Raw genomic sequence first — 26302 nt, forward strand, 5'->3', positions numbered from 1 at the left:
TGCCCAGAATTTCACAGACTGTCCAGATTTCTGCATCTTTTTTTTTCTGGTCTGTTCCTTATAAAATTTGTGGTTTTCTGGCACATCATTGAGGGTTGATGTCACGAAGTAATGATAGACATTTCAGTTTCAGACTTTGTATCCTTCAGAAAATGCACGGTAATGTAAAAAAACTATCATTCTAGCAACTTTCTGAGTTTATAAGAACAATATTTAAAATCCGCCCCTGATATTGGGCCTTTGTTCCCACTCCCCCCCAATTATTTGGCTTTGTCCAAAATGTTTGTATTGAGAGGTTGAGAGATATGGTTCCACATCAAATAAAATTGAGTGATTCAGAGATCAGATGTGCAGATTCTGTAAGCTGCAGAATTTAACATGTGCAAGTGATCCAGAAACTACTGTGTGGTGCATCTGCAGTTTATCATTGTGGAAATTTAATAGAATAGTGCACTTGGTCGAACAGACATACATAAATAATACATTATAGTGTTCAAGTATGTCTGCAGTTAGAAGGCAAGTTAAACAGTGCATAACGCGGTGAGAGAGAGCAGGCAAAAACTAACTTATGGTAGTAGTATTCAGTATACAACAGCACAGCAGTTACCCATGATGCACGTGTAAAGTGATCTGCATTAGTAGTGCTCAGTGGGTGTATACTTCCAGCTCTCCCCAGTCAGGTTGCCTATTCATACTGTATATTGCCAGCATTTATCAGTTGTACAACCAGTAGCTGGCATGTCACTTTGCCTTCTGCCCATAGTACATTGCCAGTATGCTGCTGCTGAGCTGCACGTAGTGCTTCTGTTACTCAAAGTTCGTCACTGCCACAGTAAATCGTGTCTTTGGTTTTACTTTTCCTCATTATTCCATGTCCCAGACAACATATTTTGTCCAGTAGCTCCTATCTTCCTCTTCCCCCCCTGACAAAGGTACTGATACAGGTTGGCATGAGTCTAAGATATATAGTTAGTGTTGTGTGCTGTGAACATCTGCTGGTCCATCAGTTTTTTACAAAAGGAAAAATAAATGTGTAATAGCGTATGTTTGTGATCATTTGCCTTTTCTTGTTACACGTCTGGAAAATATGAAAGGCTTCTTCTGGATGTCAGAAAAAACTAAGGATTTGCCTCTTCCTCCTAAAGCTATCACAGATGTGCTTCTGGTAGGCAAATTGCACTTGTAGATTACCACACTTAGTGCTTATTTTGTTTAGGCCTAAACACAAATTAGAATCTTTATCTTGTTAACATTGAACAAGAATACTAGAGAGAGATATTTGAAAGAATTTTCGTCATACTTGCATAAGGGGGGAAAAAAAGAGTTCCTTAAGCATATAAAGTTAGAAAGATGGAGAGGGGTAGAGGTAGTGAGATGAAGTAAGAGAAAAAAGGATTGAGTAAGTGAAAACAATGAGAAATACAGGGAAGCAGAATAACATTCTGGAAAGCAATATGAAATGTAAACTATGTGCTTTACAGCTGCAGTCATACCCGTGAGACACCCCCCCCATTCAGGGCTGACATGTTTACCTCAGACTTCCACATGTACCTGGTACAGAAGTTACATACTCTCCCATCTTTACGTTTTTCTTCAGTGTTCATTTTATATTCCATGCACCTGTCAGAGAAAGGGCGGTTGTTAATCCATTGGGTCAGGCCATGACGTCTAATGTCTTTTGGTAATGTCTGATTAATCCTTAAGAGTAGGAATTATGGCTGCCTGTGTGATGTTTTTCTTATATGGTGGTTGGGTATGTTGTCCACTCCTGAGATAGGCCCCTGTACCTGCAAAGCACAAATATAATTTGAGGACCAGCATGATTATTGCAGATACCACTACCAGTGTGATGCCAGTGCCTGCAGTATACGTCTGGAGTTTAAGCTCAAACATTTTGAACAAGAAACATTGCCCTCCAGGTCTACTTGAACAAAAATTTTGACCTACCTAAGTCCGCTGTGGTGTTGGATAGTAGTCAGTAACATCTTGTGTCAATAATGAAGAGAAAGGAGAAACAAATGAGGGTAGAGAGTCAGAGGATTCCATTAGGGATCTCAGGTCTGTGGACGTCAGTCATACAGAGGCACATAATCAGCCCTTAAGCCTGAAGTGTACTATGGCTAAGACCTCTGGTGAAGCACATTTGGAGGTCACCATGCTGTCAACTACTAGCATATCTCATCAGACTTAAACTATAGATATGATGGGGAATGGCAATGAGAAGTCCACAGCTGAGCATTATGTACTTGTCAAGTAAGGAAAGGGCAGTTCACCCTTCCTTGTCTTCTAGGAAGACATCTGCATAACTAGAAAGTTGTAACCATGGATGTCCCCTCTCAAGTCACCAAAAGTCTAATGGCCAAACCAAAATCAGAGACCCACATTGATGTCTGGACCTCTGCCAAGTCTAAACTAGCCAACTCCAAAAGTATTTTTGCAACTTTTTCAGCATTTCCAGCTTGAATCTGCATAAACCCTTTCTGTCTGGAGTCAGGCCCCCCAAATGAAGGGAGACATTTTGAGTGAGAGATGCAAACTTTTCAGACTCTGAGGGGTATAGACTATAATAGCTGTCAGATTTTCTTTCTTGTAATGTATGATACAGGGAAGGGGCATCCTTGCCTCTTACTCTGCAACAGAGGAATTATCCTTTGGAGATACTGTCTCCCTTATGAGAAAGCATTTGCTGTGGTAAATGTGTGAGACCTCAGACCTGCAGGAAAAAAATAGAACTTATGAGGTTTCAAACATCCAAAATATTTAGGTGTTCCTGTTGTTCCTGAAGCCCTCCTGGATATTCTCCAAGATAGTAGTATGGAGATAGACTGCCAGTCCTCTGCCCCTTTAAGACTTTATTGGTTTTCCAGGGTTCAGGCTGTTTACAAAGTCCTGTGTAACAACCCTGTTGCATATCCAGGCATTGTGCCCATAAAGTTGGCTAAAGTAAGCTAGACTGTCTCCAGAATGCAGTACATGCCCAAATGATATTGAGTATAGTTTCCTGGACAGCTAGGAAAAAAGTATGCACTAAATTAGCTTTGACCTGCTCTAAATAGTGAAATCCATTTCTTAAATATCAAGCAGTTGTTTGGAAGTTGTGATTGAGTGCAGGTGAAAATTAGTAATGGCTGCCTTCCTTCAGTATATTCGGACCTCATTACAGTTGGAAAGGCATACTTGTCTGCCACAGTACTGGTCCTTATGTGGCTCACTTGGTGAAAGACACAGTCCATGTCTCAAGATGTGAAGGTGCAGGTGCTCCATACTTCCCTAGATAAAGCTACTCTTTAGAATTCATCCATACAATGTAATTAAAAAAACTGTTGGCAAAGGGAATAGATGAAGGAATCTGTTGGGCAAATGTTCAGTCCTCCCCTACCAAAATAAATGAGAATTCCTCCAATAAGTAGGGGCTGTACTGCCAAATAGTGAAACTTCCCAAAGTTAGAAAGGCCTGCCAAAAGAGACAGTGTTAGAAGAAAGATAGAGACAAGTCAGACAACGGGCCATTTCAATCAGTAGGGAACAGCCATGATTACAGCAGCTTTCTCTGTTCCCATCCCACCAAAAAAGCACTTTTTCTTTACTGTCTCCCTTACTTATTTAAGAGCAAGGGTAGGTGGCAGGTTAGCCACTGTAACTCAACATAGCCACAGACATGTAGGTTTTACATTTGAAATTCATGGGAGTACGAACTCCAGTTCTGTTCAAAAACTCAGAAAAATTCCCCAGAATCTCAAATGATCATGTGCACTAGGTAAATTCCTTCACAGAAAAGATGCGTAAAGAAATAACCATTTTTACCTGTCAAAGGTAAAAAAAATGGAAGTCCCAAAATTCAGAACAGTAGCTCTGCAGACATAGTTTCCCTTGTTAATCTGCCTTGCATTCCTGGTAACACTGTTCCTCAAAGATGCCTACATACACATTCCAGTATTCAAAAGGCAATATCTTCATTTTATGGCAAGGGATTTGAACCATCACTTTACATCCTTTCCTTTTGATGTAGTTACTTTGTTCAGGGTTTTCACCAAGTACATTTCTTCAGTAATAGAACTCTGGAACAAAGGGCATCCACATGTACCCCTACTTAGTGCCTGTTCGTACAGGACCAGCCCTTTGAGGAAATGCAGAGGATCCTAAACTACACCCCGAAGTGTCTGTATCTACCAGGATTCACCCTTGATTTGCAAAAGTCAGACCTGTATCCCAGTCACAAGAGGCAGGTGGGGCTCAGTGGACTACCACACAGCATTTTAGGTCACATGGATTTGACTGTCCCGATGATGCCATTAGCCAGACTCCAAATTAGCAAGTAGTAATGTTTCCAAAGAAATACCTAGAAGCAACAGTGCTTCTGTTTGGCGATGGTGATTGTGGTGTTGCAGTAAGTCAGGAAATGATCAGAATGTTGGGTCAGCCAGTTTCAGAGAAACAAGTGTAAGCATTCATACAAAACTCTTCCAACCATACCTTCACCGCAGCTGCATTAGATCACACATGGGGTGCTCACACTCTTGGCTTCAAAGTGCAGGGCATCTTGAATCTCACTGAAATAAAAATGCATATAAATTTAAAGGAAATGTTAGTCGTGCAGTATGCTGTTTTTGTAGTCTTCAAAACGGTCTGGATTACAGGTGTTCTGAGAATAATTGCAGTCCGTATCACAGTGGTATGGTCCAGTAACTAGTAAAGTAAACTCTTACCACCTATGCAGGCTAGCTGTACATATCTTGGAGCAGGCTGTGAAATTCAGTCTTCTGACAGAAAATTGCATCTTGTGGAGAATTTCACAAACAGATGTTAGTGTGGGCCCTGAGATTGTCTTATCCTAACAGAAGCTCATAGTTGTGGAGGAGAACTCCATTGTAGGCCAGCTAAGTAGGATTTCTGAAGATCCACACGATGGGAAACCTACCTGTATCAGGTGCAAAAGTGGCATGTTCCATAAATGCAACTTTTTGCTTCAACAAGCAGCACATGGAAAAAACAGCTCTGCTCCAGCGCATCTCAAAAGTAAGTTTGGGCAGTGGATGCCTTCCTCTTAAACTGAACTGGTCATTTTCTGTATGCTTCCCCCTTCCCACTGCTCCCTGTTTAATTCCAAAGATGAAAAAAGTGAGGTAAGAAATTATTCTGACCATCCCTTTATATCCAAGGCAGCAGTGGCTCTCCACCCCTTTCCAAATGGCAAGGGAGAAATCTTTCCTTTTGGCACTTCATGCATACACCCTGATGCAATGCAGAGGGTCCATTCTACGCCCATATTTGTCCACCTTGACATTGGCTGATTGGTGGATGTGACCTTACTTTTGTTTGGACAGCTGCATTCCAAGGATGTGTATCAATTCATGATGGAGGCTAAGAGACATCCATCCACCCACCCACAACCTCTTTTCCAGTTTTTGCTCATGGAGTCAAGGTGTCACTTTTACAGTGACAGTCGTCTAGAGTGAAGGTTCACACCACTGGGTGGTTAGCCATCCTGTAGCTGTTCTTCCATACCACACACACTCGTATGCACACTCACACCTATGGCCAGTTTAGTGTCAAATCCACCTACTGCACTTACCAAGAAGTTCTGCTCAGCTAAATGGAAGAGATTTTTTCAAATTGCTGCCAAAGGAGAGAACTGCACAGCAAACAGGTAGCTGTGCTTACAATTCTTTAGTATATATTTGAGCAGTTTTCCAATGGCATAGTGTATTCTTTGGTAAATATTTACCTTTCAGCCATCTCTGCTTGTCTGCACTTAGATTCCCCCAGCACATAGACTACCAGTCAGGCAGTTTCTAAAGGGCATCCTCATCTCAGGTCTCTTAGGTTGCACCCTAGCTCTAGCCTAGGACCTAAGTGTTATGTTACACAATTTGACTTTTCATACTATTGGACTAGCTGCTTCTGCAGATTTGAAATGCATTTTTGGATGACATTTCTGACTGCAGTGATTTCAGACAGGAAAGTCTCTGAACTCCGGGCCTTGTTGACCTTTCCTCGTGTTCCACAATGACAGGGTTTCCTTCTTCTTTCATACGTAAAGTATTCACAGAAATGGCACTAAACCAAACTATCTGATTACTAGTCATTTTTAGGTACCTCAAAACAAAGGGAAAATGAATGCTGCAACCCTTTGATGTGCACAGGCAGTTAGTTGTTATCTAGACGGCACTAAAGAGTTTCGAAGGTCAGAACAGCTCTGTTCTTCATGTGCTACAACATTGCTGACAGTTTGGAAATATCCTGTCAAGGATACCCTATGCCTGGCTTGTTTTGCAAAAGCTTGGTCTGTTTCCCCTTGTAAATCCAAATAAAACAAGAGCACTTTAGAGCTTGAAAATACAAAATTAATTGCAGATATACAGGCCAAAAAGGAGAAAAGACTGTTTTGCTTGGGAATTGAACATAATAAGTGTGCATTCTGTCTGTAAATCGTTTGTCCCCAAGACTGTCAGAAGTCATTTAGCTTCCTTCCAAGATTATATTGAGTACAGAAGGTTTAAGGAGATATTAAGAGGGAAGATGGCCTCTGAGTTGCTGCTTTCCGACATCCTTCAAGAACCGCATAAGAAAACTTAAGCTTAAAGAGCCAGTGGTTTCTGTTGTCTTGTCAGAGATCTCTCCATAGGCTAACAAGGAACAGTGTTCAGACACGTCTCTGCTGATGAGATGTCCCATAAGGCAACAGTGGAGTGAACCTGTGCTGATTTTCTAAGGGTCCAGGAGGTATCCCACAGATTCTCATCCCAGTGGGGTGTACAGGGTACCCTTATTGAGGTTCATCAGGAGTCTGTTTCTCCGTGCATAATGTCTTTAGGCAGTCCAGAAAAAGAGGAGACAGAAGACTAAACAGGTTCCCCTCCAGCCACTTATTCACCTTCAAACTGGCAACAGGAATTATTCAAGTTCTCCCAAGGGGATTGGTCTTAACATCTGTTAAACTTCCTCAACTTTTCTTAGCTACTACTTCCACCCCTCAGAAAAGGAAGAGTGAGACCTCTTCTGCAGATTATGATTCTCCATAATCTGATGTTTAGCCTCTAGCTTATTCTTCTCAGATTCAGTCTTCTACTGGTTATGAATACACTTTATCTTCTTATGCTCTTTCTGACTGTTCAACACAGACTTTCCTATGCCCTTTACAGTCCCAACTGTTTGGGACACGTTTCAAAATAACTGTCTCTGTGCACCTCTAGAACCTGAATCACAGCCTCCTGCACCAAAAAAAAAAATGGTTTTATAAGGTGCCAAATTCTCATAAGTATTTGTATAAATATCTTTTCTCTGACCCAGTTGTGATATCAGTAGAATCTGATAAGGCCTCTAAACTGCTGCCATCTACTAAAACACTACCAGACATTAAAGATAGCAGGACTATGGCTAGGTATGGAAAGAAGGTGTAGACCTCTGCCATTCTCTTTCTGTGCCCTAAACAACTACCAGATATTTACTGTTTAATTTTGACAGCATGTAGAAATAATTTCTGATGTCTGTGATTCTGAAAACAGAAATGCCTTGCTGAATATTCTTAATTCTTCTACACTGATAGCAAAATATGTCATTATATGTGGCTGCAGTGCTGCTGATGGCTCTTCCAGGGCAGCCCCCACTATTTCTGTCCTTAGAAAGTATTCAGTGATTTATTGAAATATATATCAAACTCAAGACCTGTAGAGTCCATTTAAGCGTTTACCTAATTTGAGTCCCTTATGCAAATTTAATATTTTTAAACTATAAGTCTGTGTCCTAGAAGAAGTCATATCTTTAATGCTTCTTATATGTTTTGGCAATGAATTCCATAGCCCGCCAGCTCTATATTGAAAGACTGTTGCCTTTAAATTAAATCTAATAATAGACAGTTTGACCAAAGAATTTTTATTCCTAGTATTGATGCGATGATCTAAAAAAGTCATTCCCATCAAAGCCAAAAAGTTATTATTTAAATACTTAAATATCCAAATAACATCGGTCCTCAGTAGTTTATATGAAGTTTAGTAAAGAGAGAATTTTTCAAGTCAGTTAACATAAGATAATCACATCGAGCTGTCTGCCTTGTAAATGTTTTTTTTTAGTACACATTCTAACCTCCCTATCAGGGAGAAACCTAAAACACAAAAAGCGACGCCATATTCAACAATAATTTGAAGATACACTAACTGTATGTAATGTAACTATTACACTTCTATCTGTTGTAGAACATTTATGAAGAATATTTTTTACAGGTCCATAGCACTTTATTGGCTTTGTTTTTATTTCTTGCCTGATGACCTGATGATTGGGTTACATTTTTGGATTTCCCAACAATACTGATCTGTTTGGGTCAGCCTTTGCTTTAATTTTCCAAAAATTGCAAGGAAAGGGGCAGGGGAAATAATGCAAGATGTCTAACCACTTTAAAATTCCAGTGGAACTATACCTCTAAAATTTCCCTGCAGCCAGCAGGCACAGATTATCAGGGGTGGTGTGTGACTGAAGAATGGCCAAAAAGCCGAAATGCTAGGTGATCAAAACAGTGGTGCAACTACATGTGCAGTGAAGACTGGGCCATTAAAGAAGTGATAGAAATGAAGTACCTGGAATATGTGGTAGAATGCATGTTGTGGGATTGACGAAGGAATAATAGCAGTAGTGCAAAATCGGAAGTAGCTCCAGAGAAGGTCAAAGAGTACAGCGGTTTGGGCATGTGTGCAGGAAACCAAGAGGTGATTTGGGAGAGGCAGGAAGAAGGCACGGGAAAACATGATTGCCCAAAAAGAGATGACTGGATTGTGTGTAAAAAGGCCTGTGACAGTCAGACAGGATTGTCGAAGAAGGTCAGAGAGTGGTATTGATTTACGAGAGATGGCAACAGTTCGATGTGTCACCTGCCCAAGTTGAAAATGGACTGTTGTTGATGATAATGATGATGTCAAAAATCCCAGCAAAAGGGAAATCAGTTTTCTAAGAAAAACCCAAATCATACTTTAAGGGACCCAAAGGACCCTTTGTTAGCAAATACTCCGAACATATGACAACCTTGTCCTCTCATGCCCACCTTTCTCCACCTTGACCAACCTCTAACAGTCCTTTCAGGAAGACGTTTGCATTGCCTTCTCTGTAGGGAATGATAGCATCAGGCACTTGGGTATTGAACATAATTCAAAGTTGATACAAGGTTATCTGGAATTCCCCTCAGACTGCCATAGATATCTGAAAGGTGCCCTCAAGCCAAGTACACCTGGTTCTTCCCATCTTAAAATGAGTTATTTCATCAGAGAATCATTCATACAATCTGTCTCCACCCATCAAAATGGAAAAGGTTTTATTCAAGACTCTTCCTGTTAGCAGGAAAAGGAGGGGCATAGAGATCCATTTTGAACTTACCCACCCTAAACACATTTTTAAAAATACCAAACTTTAAGTTGTCTCTTCAAAGCTTACTTCCTATGATTTCCCCCCAGGTTTATTTGTTTACATTGGATTTGAAAGACACCTGTCTTCACATTCACATCCTTCCAAATCACATAAGGTTTTTAAGATGTTGTGCTTTGAGTCATTTTCAGTTTTTAATTGTGTGCTTTGCACTTTGGTCTTTCTGCAGCACCAAGATTTTTCACAAAGTGCATGGCACTGTGGTAGCATTCTCCAGACTCCAACATGTCCGGTCATGAGGGAAGGTCACTCTGACAGTCAGCTCTTTGACATGTAATTAAAAACATCAGTGTTCTCTTGTCCTGAGAGTATAATAAATCTGTTAATTTTGAATATGGTTTGAAGAAACAAAGTAGTGTTGGAAGAATCTAAACTTACTTGTGTAGGCCATTGTCAAGGAGAAAGCTATGTTTCCTTGTCAGGTTTCTAGCCTCTGAATGAATGATCTTGTAGTATAATTTCAGCTGTGCAAGGACTTTGCTGAGCATAAGCTCTGTATGTTGACTGAAGGCAAGGGTAGGGTCCAGACATTTTCCTAGGTTATCACATAAAATGACATTCAAAATGTTATGAACAAGAGGATGTGTGAGAACCAGAGGAGAGAAACTGATCAATCTCAGATGAGTTTCAAACAGCAAAGCTTTAGCCTAATTTTGGAATACCAGTCAAAATTAGGGTAAAAAGATCTTCAAAGAGATATTTAGAGATTGAGAACTGGCTGTTGGATATATAGCTTTGACTTTTATTTATTGCCACTAGCAAGTCATTAGAGTCTGGATCAGGACAGGTGGAGGAATCGTTTAGGGAGGCCAGAAATGCATTAATAATCAACAGTGGGACACTTCTTCCTGCATCCCATCCTAATATTTCTAGGAGCACAGAAGCTCTCCTAAATATAGCAAGACTTCACCAGGACTCCAGTAGTACCAGAAGACTGTTAGGTTGTTCACCAGATAGTTAAGCTTCTCATATGATCATTTTTGTTGTTAACATTGCTCAGTCTCTGTCCAGTATAATTTGGGCAGTATTTAATTCCTGAGGGATGGACAAGTTGGAGCATTAATATTTTGAAGCAGGAGTGGGTGTGAAGGATTAAGACAGGAAAAGCAGGGACAGTGCGTAGAAGAGGGTAAGGGGACAGTACATGCTATCTGCTTTTATAGATTCATTTGAAGTGAGAATTCCTTGTTGTAGACAGGTATTTTATTTGTTTCACTACATTTTCACATTTGACTAACTGAAGTGTGTTTTCACATTAAGAAGAATGGGCTTGCAATTCCACTGCCAGTAGAAAGGTAGCCTGGTCTGTCTGAGTAGGGAAGCACACAGGCGGTTGTAGAGTGACAGTTACTGTCATAAATATTTGGTAGTTTTCACTTTTGGCTAACCAAAGTATGTTTTTTTTACGTTAAGATGACAGGGACTGCAATTCTAGTGGCATTAGAAAGGTAGACTGATTTGTCCATGCTGGGAGATTCAGAGGGAGGCTTAAAGTGAGATTGTTTCATCAGCCAGAGGGCTTTTTAGGGACTTAGTTGTGTGGTGTTAATCTGCACTTAAGAGTTACTTTTGCTGTGCTTTTACATTAAGAAATTGCATGGTCATCCATCTTGTGGCAGAAATTATTTACCTGTTCTAAATTGGGAAGCACTCCAGAGAGCTCAAAGTGTAGTTGTATATTGTCCAGAAGGCAGAGGAGTAATTTTTCTGCTTTTTTTCATCTGCTATAAATTAGGTGCGTTTGTGAAGAGCTGCTCACCTTGCAGTGTTGGGTTAGCAGTGACTCATATAGTAGCAAATGCTTAATTTGTAACATTTGCCTATAAAGCTTGTATTTAGGACTTAAACCTGAAACACTGAAAGACTTTGAGCGAAGATGAACATAGGGCAGCTAATTAGTACATCGTACAGCTTTAATACCAGATCTTAGTACTATCATCTAGCCTTAACCCTATACAGCACTCCGGTGATCTCTGTAAAACCAAATCCCCAAACCGTAATAGTCCACCCCTAATAGAGGTCATTATAAAATGTGTATGTAATTTTCTAATGTCTCTGTAGCATCTTGATAAATATGGACATTCTGAGACAATGTAGCAGTTATCTTATGTGCTCAGACAAAATCTTTTAATCCTTAAAGAAACTAATACAGTATGCAAGAGATATACATACATAACTGCCTTGGAGGCAATAATCTCACAAGCAAGAGTGTGAAGAACACATGCACTACATCCTTCAGATACTGCTCACCACACATGGACCTTCTTACACTGAGGCAATTAAAAGAAGCCTTTCCAAACCTGAAAGACCTCCTTAGCTGTCAAGCAGCAGCACCTGTCATCAGCAATCATTAGCACACACCAAAAGCAAAACCTAACACCACACACAAGCCTACACTCAGTGATCGACCAAGAACAAAGCCTGTAAGACATGTTTTCATTGGCTGTTGCTAAAGGGCTGATAAAGAAGGGCTGGAGATGATGTAATTGTATGAGCCAATAATGTCTCTTTGCTTGAGTATAAATTAGAGCACAAATTGGTGACTGTTATTCTAATGGCCTCTATTACAAGAAGCAGCACTCAATGAACTAAATAAACTAGTTTTTGAATATTACATTTTCATTACTGGTTTGTGCATGTGTAGCCATTACTGAGGTGTTCCTTTCTGATTATATATATCTAACTAAGCACTTGAAACAGTTGGAAGACCATCAAAAGTTTCTCACCATTAGAACCCTGATGTTCTTCATGTTTCACTGTTGCAGTCATTACATTTGGGTTATCTGCCTGCAAGTAGCCCTCAGCCGGCCTGATTATCAAAGTCTTAGGTCCTGTGTTGGATGCTGTCTCTTCTTCCATGATGTCAGGTAGTCAGGGGTATAAAGCATGCAGCTGATGCCATTACATCAGTCTTTCTTGCCGTGCGGTGCCCGAAGCAGAAGCAGTTCGCAAGTGCCAGTCGTCCAACTCCTGAAATTTTAGTTTTCGAGTTTCAGAACCGAAGTCTTAAAAGCTAAGTACCCCGTTGGGGATCCTTTTTCTTGCTCTAAACCAATGTCAGTAAAAGTTAACAATTGTATTACCTGTGGAAAGCAAATACCTCATAAAGATTTTCATTCTTACTGCATTCCTTGCCTAGGCCCAGACCACGATGTCACTCACTGTCGGTTTTTCTGCCTTATTCAATCCTCAGATTATTAGTCATCAGTCCATTTTTGCAGCAAACTATTTCAGTACTTTGTTTATTTATCCAGAAATGGCTTCGGCAAGCCATCCGACTACCGAAATTCTAAAAAAAGACAGACCGCATAGGTCTAAAGCTGCCGACGATGCTTCCGTTAAGCTAGTCGCCAGTTCACCCAGTACTCAGTGAGGCGCTTTCACAGCCCCTGATACCCGCTACTTCAGATTCACAGGCCTCTATTGAGACCCATTCAGAGTCCGGTATGCCGAGAGATGCTTCTTTGACTAAGGAACCTGCGGATGTCTCTACCTTGGATGGGTCTGGAGCCACTGTGCAGGCCCCAGCTTCTGAGGGTGTATTCAGGCCTATGGACTTGCATTTCAGACTGATGCCATCTTCTTCTGCAAGGCCTAAAACTCGACCCACGCCTAGAAAACCAATGTCAAAACCGCATTGTCAGGCCCATATGCCCAAAAAACAAACGATAAGAATGGCTGAAGACCTTGTTACTCTAATTAGTGGAAGCCAGCCTTCTCCCTCTAAGAGACCTAGAACTGATTTTCCTTCTGATTCTTCTGATCAGGATTCTGAAATTTCTGTTTCTTCTGATGACCAGGATTTGCCCTTATCTACCTATGCAGATTCTAATGCAGAGGACTCCATACCCTCTGCTTCCCCACCAAAAGATTTTTCTTTTGGTGAAACCTTGCACACTCTTAGGGAGCATTTCCACTGGGAAAGGCAGGATTACTCTGACTCCAAAAAGAGGCTTAGGGAAATCTTACTAGTCCCTCCTGTACTGGACATTGTAGATGATGCCTTCTTGGAATCTAGCCTGGCCCCAGACACTTTATCTCCAGCTCTCAGGAATCCTGACAGGTATTACAGAGTACCTGACTCTCACAAGTTCCTCTTTAAGAATCCTACTGTGGACCCAGAGACCATTTCACCAGGACCCAAAGGCATTAAGGCTACTACTACGAAAAACTCTACCCCCTCTGATAGAGATTCCAGGGCCCTGGACAGATGGGTTAAGAAGGTGTACACTTCTGCTACTTTGGCCATTAGGGCCTTAAATTGCCAGTTTTATATATTAACATATCAGCAGCCTATTATTGGACTACTTAAACAGAAAATGATGTTGATTCCTGACTGTGCTGAAAATAAAGAATTACAGGATCTAATGCATTCTGCTGAATAAGTTGGTAAACATACTTTGTAATGTGGTTTTGACTATTTAGAAGCATCTTGCAAGGCTGCTGTCACTGGATCTGTTCTTAGAAGGCATGTTTGGCTTAAGGAGCAAAATTTGCCAGGTCATGTTAAAGCTAAATTACTGGATGCTCCCTTAAACCAAGACTGCCTGTTTGGCAACAAAGTAGAAGAAGTTCTTAAAAAGATGGAGGAAAAAAACTAAATCTATGCAAACTGTTAAAGATTTCCTGCAAGTACAGCCTCCCAGATTTAGTAGGCATTGGCCTTCTAAGAATTGGTCCTTTCCTGTCTCTTCCAGGCCTTTATCAGTCCAAACCGAGGAACAGCAGACCACCTACGCTACACTCTCAAGATACTCACAGGCCTAAGCAGTGGGGGGCTCCCACTTCCAAAGCTGGAAGTAGTAAGACACCCCCCTATGGTAAACTGTCACAATGACTTAACCTTAAACCTTCCAAGCCCTGCTGAACTGTCTGCTCCCTTAGGGGGAAAGATCACCCTGCATGCAAAAATCTGGGAACTCATTACCCAAGACAAATGGGTTTTAAATATAGTTTCCCAAGGATACAGATTCCACTTCCACTCCTTACCAACCCCAAATGGTTGGCCAGACCTACCCCCAAATCAGTGGGCAGAGGCTCAACAGCAGGTTCTCTCCCTTCTAAGTATCAGGGCTATTCAGCCTGTCCCAGCAGAGGAATGGGGGCAAGGTTTGTACTCAAGACTTTTCCTGGTACCCAGAAAGTCAACTCCTGGCGTCCTATCCTGGACCTGTCTATTCTAAACACCTTTTTGGTAATCCCAAAATTCAGAATGCTAACTCTTCATCAGCTCTTCCCATGCTAGGCAAAAATGCCTGGGTGGCAACATTGGACTTAAAGGAAGCTTACCTGCACAATTCAGTAAGGGAATCTTGGAGAAAATACCTATGCTTCAGAGCAGGCTACATGCACTATCAGTTCTCTGCACTGCTCTTTGCCTTATCTACTGCACCCAGGGTATTCACAAAGTGCCTAGCTCCAGTCATTGCATTCTGCAGGCAAAGAAATATTCAAATATACCCATACCTGGACGATTGTCTAATTCAAGGCAGAAAGCCAGGACATACTATTACATCATCTGGCATTTGTAAAGAAACTGCTAGCCTCACCATAAATGAAAAGAAATCTCACCTAGTACCCTGCCAACAAATTGTATTCCTGGAAGCAAGCTTGAATACAACTTCCCAGATGGCCTACCTCACGCCAGAGAAACAAGTTTTTTTGACAGTCTACTTCAAACTACTGGCCACAAAGACCCAGCTATCTGCAAGGAAAATCCTGCAAGCCCTGGGGTTCATGGCCTCTTGCATCCTACTAATTCCATATGCAAGACTGCATATGAGGAAACTACAATGGTATCTAAAAAGCCTATGGTGTCAACATTCTCAGGACCTGGAATCAATGATTCCTATCATTCCTTGTATAAAGACAGAGTTCCTTTGTTGGGCAGAGACCTGCTACCACAACAAGGGACTGCCATTCACTCTACTCCCTGCCGCCCAAACCCTAATAACAGATACATGCATGGGGGGCTCACTTGGCAGGGCAGTGCAGTGCATTCAGGGCAAATGGAACCAGAGTCAAATGCACCTGCATATCAATCCAAAAGAAATGTTAGCTGTACAGAATTCTCTGACAGCCTTCAAGGACCACATTCTTCCAGGGCAATTATTGGTAAAGACAGACAACACCACTGTTATGTGGTACATAAACAAGCGGGGAGAACCCACTCGTCCCCTCTCTGCAGACTAGCCATGGCTCTGTGGAACACAGCCTTAAGCTACCAAGTGCACCTACAAGCTCAGTACCTGCCAGGCAAGCTAAATTCACTGGCAGACCTAAGCAGAAATCTCATGGACCCACACGAGTGGAAAATGGAACCAAAGATTTTCAACATTTTGAGAAACAAATGTGGGAGCCCAGAGATAAACCTGTTTGCCTTCCCTCAGAACTACCAATTGGACAAATTCTGCACAAGGACTCCCCACAAACAAGCTTGGAAAGTGGATGCCCTGTCCTTCTCCTGGGAAAGCCTCTCAGTTTGTCTTTCCCCCTCTGCCTGTCCTCTCGAAAGTTCTGCTAAAGGTCAAACAGGACAAACCAAGGACAATTCTCATTGCACCAGACTGGCCAAGCCAACACTGGGTACCCCCTCTTGTGCAGTATGTCACTGCTGGAACCATGGGACCTGCCTCAGACCCCTTCCCTGCTGTCCCAGCAGGAGGGCCAGATTCTGCACCCCCAGCTTCAAACCCTGAACCTTGCAGCCTGGCTAATTACCTGAGCTCTCCAATACCAGCCCTCAGTAAGCAAGTGCTGGATGTCATTCTGGAGGCAAGGAGGCCTAGTACTAGTAAATCCTATGCTGAAAAGTGGAAACGATACTGTTCCTGGAGCCAGACTCCGGGGATGGGCACAGCAGTGCCCAGCTTACCGCATATTCTTCAATACTTAACAGAGATGCTCCACAAGGGCCTTTCCTTCTCATCTATTAAAATGCATGCCTCAGCCATTTCAGCACATTACAATACTGAAATAAAATGAAAAGACCAATGGTTAGACCACAGCTGAAGATAAAAATGGAATAATCCACATCAGGAAATAAATCACTTGCAGCTTCACAGTAGTGCCCTTTATAAAACCAAAAGTTGTAACTGAGCTGTAGTAGTCAAGGTAGGAAACAGTTCACTTGCAGTTTCACACCACTTTATTAAACAAGAGTAAGCGCTTTTGCGATCTAAGTCAGCTGATCGCTTCTTCAGACTCATAAAAACAATTAAAACATTGGTATTTAAAATATGGTTCAACCAATGAAAACACATATAGAACTATGACATAGACTTATTAAAATTGCATACATCAGTACATTAATTTGCCTTATATTCTGCATAAGATGAAATAAAATATACATATAACAGACACATTTTATGTAATAATCCATATTACTTAATGTTTTAGTGGTCTGGATTTTAAAAAAGGTTTCAAGGAAACAGCATTGTTCAATCCAGGAGACCTATCTGCCTGAAGTAATAAAATCCATCTTTGTTCTGCTTCCTCTACCTTATTCCTTATATCACCTCCCGTCTTACTTTTATTTATTATTTCTAAAACCATCAAATTAAAAATATGTTTCCTGTCTTCTTCTTCCACATGTTTTGCTAAAGCACTTGTGTCTTTTTTATTTCTTATATCTCTAAGGTGTTCAAGGATATGTTCCTTTAGACACCTATTGGTTTTGCCTATATAAAAGGCATGACAGACAGTGCAGAAGCTGAAATAAACCAAATTTTGTGTTCTGCAGTCAGCATAAAAATCTATATCAATTATAAATCTAGTGTAGGATGTTTATATGTAGATTTATTATATAAATAGTCACATGCTGTAGAATTTCTGCAAGGAAAATTCCCCTGCCTATCAGGATCATTCTTTCATTGTTTCTGGATTTATAACAGAGTTGCCTTTTTAAGGACCTCTTATTTCTAAAAGAAAAGCTGGGTCTATCTTCTAACAATTCTCTCAAGTTAGGATCCGACAATAAAACATTCCAATTCTTCTCAAAAATATTACAGAACCTTCTGATGTCACTTGAATAAGTTATAGGGAATCTTAACTTAAAATCTTGACCTTCCTTGCTTTTAACATCTTCTATAGTATTTGAGAAGAGCGGTTTACATCTCCCATACCTATTTTCAATGGTATATTTAGAGCTTTCATTTATGTCTTTCTTACTATAACCTCTGTTTAAGAAGTCTTTCTCTAATATAGTCATTATCTTCACAAAGCCTTCATCTGTATTATGTAAGCGGCTTATTCTCATATATTGTCCTTTCACTACATTTTTGTGTACAAATGTTGGATGCATACTAGTCTTATGTAAGATACTATTTCTCCATGTAGATTTTCTATACATCCCTGTTGTAAGTTCATCTAACGCTGTCTTCTTAACCAAAACATCTAGGAACTCAATAGAGTCCCTGGAATGTTGACTAGTGAATCTTAAAAATTCAGTGGTGCTATGTAAGTACTCCACCATCTCTTGCAACTCTTCACTAGTACCATCCCATAACAGGAAGACATCATCTACAAAACGTATATACCATATAATTTTGCCAGCATATTTATTGCTAGCACTTAACACATGATCTTTTTCCCATGCAGCCAATGCTTAGTTGGCGTAGCTGTTAGCACAAGCCGTGCCCATTGCTACACCAACTTTCTGTAGATAAAACATGTCATTGAATATAAAGACATTATTTTCTAGGACAATATCAAGCAAATCACATATCAAATTAATCTTAGTGCTTTGAAATACATGTTTCAAGGTCAGAATATCACGTATTTTCTCAATACCCCATTTATTCGGTATCACTGTGAACAGTGAAGTGACATCCATTGTCACAAACATATAATTTCTACTAATATTCCTGGTCTTATTATATAACAGTCGCAGAAATGCCTTTGTATCCCTTAGTATAGTCTCACATGATTTTAGGACTATTTGTAAATTTTGTTCAATATAAATTGAGATGGCTTCTGTGGCCCATCCTTTACTGGATACAATAGGTCTCATAGGGGGCTGTGCGATGTCTTTGTGAATTTTAGGTAGACCATAAATAATGGGTATAGTTGGATGTTCTATCTGAAAGTAGTCAAACAATTCCTTTGATACATAATTAGTAATCAATAAGTCAAAAATGTATACAGATATCCTGTCAATTATACCTTGTACTTGTCTCTCATTTAGTTCAACATAAGTATCTGTATCATTCAAAAGTTCCATCTTTTTCTTGTAATAAAAAACCTTATCCATTACTACTACACTGCCCCCCTTGTCAGCGGGCCTAATTTCAATGCTGTGAGAATCTTTTAGTTCTGACAGTGCATCAGTTTCTGATTTACTCAAGTTATAAAATCTAGGTGGAAGATTTTTAGTATGCATCTCTCTAATTTTCATGCTCACACACATTAGTGAAAGTTTCAACTGTGGGATGTATCTTGGGTACAAAGGCACTAGGTTGTTTAAACATATTATCAAATACATTTCTTTTAAACATGGTTTTAAGTGTTAGGTTATGAGAAAATAACTTCAGCTCTTTTAATAAATCAGTTAATACTGTTTTCTGTGCTGGAATAAAGTTCAGGCCTCTATTTAACGAGGCTTGTGCATCAGTTAAAGAAAAGTTAGATATATTAATTACCAAGTTTTTTGTTGGTTCTTGTTCCTGGTGTTCATATATGCAGGAGTCACTCGTTCTCTATGCTGTAATCGCGTTCTCCCTCTTTGATTCCTGCTGCTCGACCTGTCCCTTATTGGCAGCGCCTTCTTTAACACAAATGGAAGGATTGAGGTTTGTGTAACTTCCTTTTGCTCCAAAAAAGCTACTGAATCAGAATTAATACTGGAATCCATCCTTCTGTTAGTGCAAGCCATTTGGAAAGTTTCTTTTGCCACTCCACCATTTTCAAATGTGGGAGGTTCTATACATACTCTCTCTGTGCTGACATCACTGTTCTCACAGGGATTCTGATTTAAAGGGGCAGTACTATGCATATTTGAATTTTCAGAAATCTGTACTGTAGTCATTTTTTCCTCATTTTCTGTACTCACAGCTGTTCTTCTTGGCCACGAAAAGACCTCTTTACATTGAAAGTCATTGAGGTCCCTTTGCAATTTTTTAGTTTTAGTATTCTGCAACCTCTTATCATAGCCCTGTATACTGTCAGCAAGTTCATCTAATTTACTGCCTAGTACCTCTATAGGAAAAGTATTAGTTGTTCTTGTAGCTTCTTTATCTCATCGGCTAGCTCTTTTTCTTGTGGTTTAAAAAATTCTATAAGCAAATGCATATAATCATAGCGAAGCTGTAAATTTAAATGTTGCCATTTTTGAAGTAAATCAGGGTAGGTCTCACCATAAGTAGGCATATTTAATACTCTGAGACCTCTCGGCACTATTTTATATTTTAATGATGCGTCTAGATGAAACCTTTGCCACTGTAGCCTTTTAAAGCTATATAACTTATTCTCCAGATCTCTATACAGTTCAATGAACTTCTTATGTGTATCATAGTCCACTTGTTCTCTTTCATTCACTGGAAAAATAGGGTTTAGCATCAAGGGGTTGGAATATATATGTAGTAGTCCAAGTAGTTGTTCACATCGATTCTTATTGTTGTCATTACCTTCAGCCATGTCCCAGCTTTTAAATACAGTCCAAGAAACACGTGAAAGAAAACAAAAGCTGGATAAATGCTTGGTATACACCTCAAGCGAAAAAAAATGAAGAGACCAATGGTTAGACCACAGCTGAAGATAAAAATGGAATAATCCACGTCAGGAAATAAATCACTTGCAGCTTCACAGTAGTGCCCTTTATAAAACCAAAAGTTGTAACTGAGATGTAGTAGTCAAGGTAGGAAACGGTTCACTTGCAGTTCCTGACGTGGATTATTCCATTTTTATCTTCAGCTGTGGTCTAAACATTGGTCTTTTCATTTTTTTTCGCTTGAGGTGTATACCAGGCATTTATCCAGCTTTTGTTTTCTTTCACATTACAATACTGAGCCCACCCCTCTTATCTCACCCACTGCTGAAGCAATTCCTCAGTGGGGCAAAAATTTTAAGACCACCCAGGAGAGCCCCGACTCCAGCCTGGGTCTTAACTTTGTATTGGAAAAGCTCACTCTACCTCCTTTTGAGCCAGCTGCATCTGCAGAGTTGAACTTCCTTTCTTGGAAATCAGCCTTCCTTCTAGCCATCACTTCAGCAAGAAGAGTGTCTGAATTACAGGCCCTCATGGCAGTGGAGCCCTTCATCATCTTCCATACAGACAGGGTTCCCCTCAGGACCAGTCCTTCCTTTATGCCCAAGGTGGTATCCATTGTGGCCCTTAATCAGTCCATTCATTTGCCAACTGTCTTTTCTAATCCACAAAACAAAGGAGAGCAAATACTGCACTCTTTGGACATGCACAGACAACTTAGATTTTATTTGGACAGGACTAAGCCTCTAAGGAAAACTGAACAGCTGCTAGTTGCCTTTGCTGCAGGGGCAGAGGGGAAGGCCATTTCAAAGCAAACCATTTGTAAGTGGATTGGCCATTGCATTCATTTCTGCTATAAGCACCATGGAAAACCTACCCCACAGGGGATAAGATCACATTCCACCAGGGCTGCATCTACTTCAACAGCCTTTCTCAGTGGTGTTCCTACCAGGGACATCCTAGAAGCTGCTACCTGGAGCTCTGCACATACATTCACCAAGCATGATCACTTGCCTATTTTTTCTAAATCCAGAGCTGGTTTTGCCACTGCAGTCTTCATAGGTTCATAGGTTCATACTAGGCTATCTGCCCTAGGGCATTTATAAGCCTAGCCAGAGTATGTTTGGCTTTCACCACCCATTTTAAATTAATTTTGCTATGCCCTTTTTCGAGGTTAGTATACTGTGCCTCTGTCTAACAGTGACACAGAAGTGATACCCAGGGTAAACCTACGATCTCCCATCCACTCATCAAGATTCCTCTTGAAGAGAGTCAGTGAGGGTCTCTGCCTAACCTGGACTGGGATTTTATTCCAGAGTGAAGGGAGCCTCTGGGTTTTGAATCTGTCCCTCCAGCATGTCCTATTTATTTCAGTGCTGAGGTTCAAGTCTCTCGAGCGTGTAGCTCGATGGGATTTGGATTTTTTGAGGTGCAGCATGTCCCTTAATTCCGGGTTGGACATGGCTTTATACGTCAGGCACAGGTCGCCTCTGAGCAGGCGATATGCCACTGAGTAGAGCTGGAGTTTCTTTAACTGGGCAGCATATGGCATCTGTTTGAGCCCTTTGATCCTCTTGGTGAGGTACTTTTGGGGTCTTTCCAGTTGCTACAGGTGTTTGGTAAGGTACATCCCAAAAGGGGCATTGTACTCGATTATGGGCCTGATGAGGGATGAGTAAAGAGGCACAATGACCTCCCCTAATCTAGATGTGAATCCCTTCATGATTAGGTGGGCTATATAAAATGTTTTTCTAACCACTTTGGACACGTGGTTGTCAAATGAGAGATTGCTATCAACTTGGGTCTCCAGGTCCCTAATTACTTCTTCTGTACTTAATGGATTACCACCTATGTGGTAATTTGTGGGCACTTTGTTTTGCCATAGGGATGACTATACACTTTTTGGCGTTTAGCTTGAGGCCATGGCTCTGGCACCAGTTGTCTGTTTCTATGAGGCCCTTTTGGAGGATGCTTGTGTCGGCTGGAGAGTCGATTATGGCGCCCAGTTTGCAGTCATCTGCGAACTTGGTCAGCCACAGTCCTTCTGTGTTGGCCTGTACCTCCGAGAAATATATACCGAACAAGAGAGGTCCCAGGACTGAGCCTTGTGGGATGCCACTTGTAACTGGTTTGGAGTCTGACATGGCTCCAGCAATTCTAACCATGTGGGTTCTGTCCTTGAGCCAGTTTGCAACCCATCTAGTGACATAGGGGTTTATATTTAAGCTGGTGAGCTTATCTATAATGCCCGAGTGGGGTATTGTATCGAAGGCTTTTGCGAGGTCCAGGTAGGCTGTGTGGACCACCTTCCCTTCGTCAATGGCCTTGGTGACTGTTTCAAAGAAGTCGACCAGGTTTAAGAGGCAGGATCTGCCCTTAAAGCTGAACTGGGTAGGATCCAGTGTCTGTAGGTCCCCAATATCTTTATTTATGAGGTCCATGATGATCCTTTCCATAGCTTTGCAGACCAAGCTAGTCAGGCTTATGGGGCAATAGTTTCCAGGGTCCGTTGAGGCACCACCTTTGTGGAGAGGGACCACTGTTGCTGTACGCCACTCTTTGGGTACATATCCTGTAGTAAGGCTGAGATTGAACAGTAGTTTTATGTTTGGGTTTAGCTCTTCTTGGAGTTCATGTAGGACACAGCCTGGGACACCATCTGGTCCCATTGATGCTGTGTTTTTTGCTTTGGAGGTGGCGGCTCTTACCTGAGCATCTGAGATGTCAGAGGGGCAGCACTCTGCTGGGATAGATATTTGCCCTTTTGGTGGGGAGGGGAGTTTGCACTGAACCTGTCAGCTAGGATGTTGGCAATGTCTGTGGGTTTGGTGTATTTTTTGTCATTTTGGACTAATTCTGAGCATATCTGGGAATTCCCACCCAGGTTCCTAACATAACTAAAGAAAGCCTTGTGATTATCCTTAGTGTCCTGTGCAATTTTTCTCTCGAAGCTGGCCTTAGACGATTTTATGAGTGCCCTTAGTTTTTTGCTAATACTGATCAGAGATGCCTTCCCTTTTTGGGATTTTGCTCTATCATGTAGTAGCTTCCTCCTTCAATTGTATAGTTTGTTTATGGCTGGGGTCCACCAGACAGGATGTCTGCATTTGGAGGATTGGGTCTTGGTTTTATTTGGGATTGCATGATCCATGCATTCCTGAAGGTGTTCATAGAATGCATTTATAAAGGATTCTGCGGTCTGGGCCATATTTTCCACAGGCCCGGGGGCTTTGAAGGATTCCACTTCGGTTTTGAGGAGTGTGAAATTTGCTTTAGAGAAGTTTTTCACTGTGGTTTTCTGGGCAGGGGGTGGGTTCGGGATGTGAATATCCAGTGAGATCAGTTTATGGTCTGATCTTACCAGTGAGGGATACACTTCTGGTCTGGAGCATAGAGTCCCCATGTTGGTGATGATCAGGTCCAGTATGTTTTCCCCTCTTGTGGGAGTGGTAACAAGTTGTTCCATAGCATTTGAGTTTATGAATTCTAGGAACCTTTGGGCTAGGGTGTTGGAGCTAGAGTAATGCTCCCAGTCTATGTTTGGGTAGTTGAAGTCACCCAATATAATGGTGTTTGGAGAGACCTTCATATTTTCCAGTGTTCTCAGGAAGGCCGAGTGGGGTTCCTGGGTTTGGGAGGGTGGTCTGTAGCAGGCTATAAACTGGAAGGCAGTCTTACCCACTGTTAGTTGCACATGGATAGTCTCTGATGCTTCGTGCTTTGCCACCAACCTGGAGGTGTGGGTATCTTTGATGAATATCGATTCTCCCCCTCCTTTTGTGGTTCGGTCCAAGTTTTGGGGCCGAAAAGTATGGTAGGAGGTATAACCTGGTAGTGCTGGGGTGCTCTCGGGAGCCCTGAACCAGGTTTCTGTTACTGCACAGACATCAATGTTCTCCATGCTAAGGAGAGTTTCAAGTGTGTGCATCTTGAGGTTTAGACTTCTGGCGTTGAGTAGCATTACTCTTAGTTTCTTATCCCTTGTGATACCTATGGAGGTGGGTTTGTCTTTTGAGCCTTGCCTAAAAAAGGCACTATGGGGGTAGCAAGAGCCTTTGCCAATATCCGAAAGCCCAGGTGTAACAGGTGCAAGCCGTCCCTAGCGAAGCATCGTGGCTTGTCGAGCATATCATCCCAGGCTGACAGGCATTGGATCCCCTTTGAATGACACCAGTACTTAAGCCAATTGTTGAAATTGATCATCTTGTCTTCATATTGTGGCATCATTCTTGGTGAGAGTAAGATGCTTCTCAAGGTCAGGCTCATACTGGCATGGGCTGCATGCTCAGAGAGCTCCTCTGTGTCTCTTTTCATGTAGTCCAGGGAGGTACATCTCAGGTCATTCACACCAGCATGGACAATGACTGAGTCATATTTGTACTTGCCTTGGAGTGACCTGAGTGCTTGTGTTATGTGGCGGATCCTAGCGCCTGACAGGCTGCTCACTGTGACCTTCTCCTTGTTCAGCCTGGTGAGTGGGACGTCAGTGTGCCCGACGATAGAGTCACCTATTACAAGTGTATCAGGTGTGTTGTTTAGCCTTAAGGGCTGTGACTGTTCGGCACACTGGCTTTGTGAGGTATGTGTTGCACGTGTTTTGTTTTGGGGTAGCGGTTGCTTGGGTGTCTGCTTTGGAGGTCTCTGCTGCTTAGGCAGATCTTTATTTAGAGCCTCCGAGTTTGTTTTTGGGTTATTATGTGTTTGGTTTGCTGTCGTGGTAGGTCTATGTGAGACTGGAATTGTAGTGAGTGTGGTTTCCTTCTCCTCCTGACTGGTTATGCCAGTACTGAGTTGAGAGAGTTTAGCCTCCAGTTTGGCTATATGGTTGCATCTCTCACATGTGTTGGAATTTGTTGGGAGGAGGAGGAGACGGTTGTCTGTGTACATGAGGCAGTTGTAACATTGCCTCAAGATTCCCAGGTTCACCAGCTGGACCGGAGAGGAGATTCACAACTGACCTTTGGACATGCTAGAATAATATTGGGAATTCCTTTATAATTGAAAACAAGGGCCAATGGGGAGTGAGGGTGTAGTGCTTTTAATTTTTAGTGCTGACTTATATAATTGCTTTAGTGAGCAAGTGCCAGGTAACCTAAGTGCAATGTGTTACAGGTAACTTAAATGCAAAAACGACAAACAGTAACTTTCTTTCAAGTGAAACAAGGAAATAAGTACAGTAAGCAATGCAGATATCACTAGGGATCCACAGAAGTGCTGAGAAGCCGCGTTTTAGGTGGAATTAGCTTTCCAGGGAAATAACAAGCAAACAAACAAGCAGCATACAAACAAAGCTAGATTCAGCAGGACTGGATCTAGTCTATGTTACAGCAAACAAGGTGTACCAATTTCAGTAAGAAACAGTTCAAATATGCAGGCACTATAAACCTTTAACCAGAAATTCCCAGCTCAGAAGGGCAGAGTCCAGCCTCTCCTCCCACAAGAGTGCAGACCATGAACCTTCTTAATGTAAAATAACTGGCCTGAAGCCCAAGTGCATAAACCAGAACTAATACACTTTAGGAATAACAGACACTGAGCTCTCAATCAGCAGTTCCCAACTTAGAAGGATGAAAGCTACCTGTCCTGCCACCACAGTGCATGCCACAAACCTTCCTAATGTAAAACAACTGATCTGAAGCCCAAGTGCTTAATCTAAAAGACTTAGAATGATAGCTACACTTTAATCAAGTTACTACCAAGCAGTAATAAATACAATTGAATACTTTAAAGAATGCCTGGATTAGTGCTCAAGTTATACAAACAAAGCTAGATTCAGCAGGCCTGGATCTAGTCTATGCTACAGCAAACAAGGTGTACCAATTTCAGTAAGAAGCAGTTCAGATATGCATGCACTATAAGCCTTTAACCAGAAATTCCCAGCTCAGAAGGGCAGAGTCCAGCCTCTCCTCCCACAAGAGTGCAGACCACGGACCCTCTTAATGTAAAATAACTGGCCTGAAAGCCCAAGTGCTTAAACCAAGATTAATACACTTTAGAATAACAGACACTGTGCCCTCTCTCAGCAGTTCCCAACTTAGAAGGATGTAAGCTACCTGTTCTGCCACTACAGTGCAGACCACAAACCCTCTCAATGTAAAACAACTGGTCTGAAGCCCAAGTGTTGAAACTAAAAGGCTTAGAATGAGTTACACCAAGCAGTAATAAATACAATTGAGTACTTTTAAGATGACG

At 41.4% G+C, this 26302-nt stretch overlaps 1 protein-coding gene across 1 annotated transcript in view; it reads left to right on the top strand.

Moving 5' to 3' along the window:
• LOC122814194 (protein Hook homolog 1-like) overlaps window positions 1–26302 on the top strand; it is a 310008-nt gene that overhangs the window by 253207 nt on the left and 30499 nt on the right. The window lies entirely within an intron of this gene.

Source organism: Protopterus annectens, chromosome 10.part0 (genome assembly GCF_019279795.1).
Source record: "Protopterus annectens isolate FY-2018-M chromosome 10.part0, PAN1.0, whole genome shotgun sequence".
NCBI classification, from domain to species: Eukaryota; Metazoa; Chordata; order Ceratodontiformes; family Protopteridae; genus Protopterus; species Protopterus annectens.